This window comes from Microtus ochrogaster, chromosome 18 (genome assembly GCF_000317375.1).
Source record: "Microtus ochrogaster isolate Prairie Vole_2 chromosome 18, MicOch1.0, whole genome shotgun sequence".
Taxonomy (NCBI): domain Eukaryota; kingdom Metazoa; phylum Chordata; class Mammalia; order Rodentia; family Cricetidae; genus Microtus; species Microtus ochrogaster.
Window position 1 is genome coordinate 28,051,299 of NC_022020.1, and position 2,138 is coordinate 28,053,436.

Genomic DNA, 2,138 nt, shown 5'->3' on the forward strand with positions numbered 1-2,138 from the left:
GTAATTATTTCGGGTAAAGCTAGCCAGGTGGCGGGAAGCAGCCCGCCGCCCTATTACTACAGAGACATGTCAAGTGAAAAAAAACCAGATTCAAATAGAAAAAAGTACACTTTTCTTTCATATGGAGAATTATGATTAAATACACACATGCATGTACACTCACCCATGCGAATACTCATACACACTTGCAAACACATACCTACACATAACATACTCACACATATTCAAACATAGCACACACATACATATACACACACTCACACATACCCTCCTAATACACACCCACACACACTTGCCTTTTTTGCTTTTTGTTTTTTCGAGACAGGTTTTCTCTGTGTGTTGCTGGCTGTCCTAGAACTCACTCTGTAGACCAGGCTGGACACAAACTCACAGAGATCTGCCTGCCTCTGGGACTAAAGTCATGCACCGCCACTGTCTGGCCACACACCTGTCTTTAAATCAGAATGTGGGAAGGAGGATGGAAGGAGGGGGGAGAGACAGACAAGAGAGGAAGTGTGTGGGTGAATAAAGTACTAAGATAGACATGTAAGAAAATGTCATCATGTAACCTATTATTTTTCATGACAACTAAATAAATAAAACAAAAAATCAAAATGACACTTAAAAGATGTAACAATCTGTCCAAGGGAATCCAACCAGGCAGAGAACAGATTTGAATCCACGTTACTCTGACGCTGGCATTGATGACAACCCTAGGTTTCTTTTATCCAAACTTAAAGCTGTGTGAAAATTAGAACTCGCATCTCCTACTCCAACTGTAAGATCACACCACACCACTGCTAGTTTTCCTTTAGCCATATAACGGATCTCTTCATGTTAGTCAACATACATCCCTAGTCTCATTGTAGCTTCATTTAGTTCAGTCTGAATGATGGAAAACTGTCCCGGGGAGATGGGGAGTCATTTCTGTCTCTCAAAGAGACGGTGCAGAAAAGACTCCGCCCTCCTCAGACTCGAGATCATTGAAGATAGATTGTTGATAACCGATGAGCCGAGCTACCACATGCTCTTTCAGTATGTCTGAACACTGTTTCTGCAGTGGATGTATGTGAGGAATTTGCTTGTGTTACACAGTGCCAGCAGATATTGTAACAAGGGCAAATGCAATGTAAATTTGTATTAAAGGGCACTGTTTTTTATTTGTTTGTTTTGTTTATTTAACGCTGAAGGGAGATGATCAATTACATGCATGGATTGTTCTTAGCACTTTAAAACCAGCACTGTCCTCCAAGACAGTGTGCTTCACAAGTGCCGGCTTTCCTTGGGTAAACGACAAGATGTCCAAATGATTCAAACACGTGAGATGGGACATGCTTAGCCAGCTTGTGCTGGTTACTCAGTAATGAACATGACCTTGGAATAAAGTCCTTTCGGCAGTGCCTGCTCCCAGAGCTAGCCAGTGAGGTAGACAGGCCCAGTGACATATTGCGTGGATTGAGGTCTAGTGGGGTGGTAAGCCACACATGTGTTAAATATTCTACACGGCTCACTGACCTGAGTTGTATAGAATTGAAAGGTTACAAGTTGCGAGTCAAATTATCTTGGGCTCTTTTTAGCTCCCCCCCCCCCAGCCAGTTATTGTGCACCTCTGTGTGTGACCTAACACCCTTGTGACTGTGAGGTAAATCCTTTTGGAATGTACAAACAGCCTTGGTTTGCACCAACCCCAAGGCTAAGAGTGTCATCAGATAGTATCTAAGTCCTATAACATTTTCCTCTTTGTTATGCTTTTTCTATCTGGTGTTTCCACCAATGGTTTAAAAAGTACCTGCAATTATTATTTTCTTTGTTCCGTTCCTTAGACTGCTTCCTGAAACTGTGCCCAAGTGAGAACTCTTCTCTGGGATAACCTGGATCAATGTTTCCAGGACATGTCACTCATATCCGGCTCAAACATAAGCTATTTCTTGTTTGCTTGACATGAGAGTCTGTGATAACAATCACCTCCTTGGAGAAGGGGACAACGGGGCTCTGAAGGTTTAGAAGATTTACCCAGCTTCATAGCTGTGTCTTCCTGAGAGCACCAAGTCCGGGGCTTGTCCGGCTACCACATGTTCCCTTAAAACTTGGAGAGAACCGGCATTACTTTTATTTATTTATCTATTTATTTATTAAAG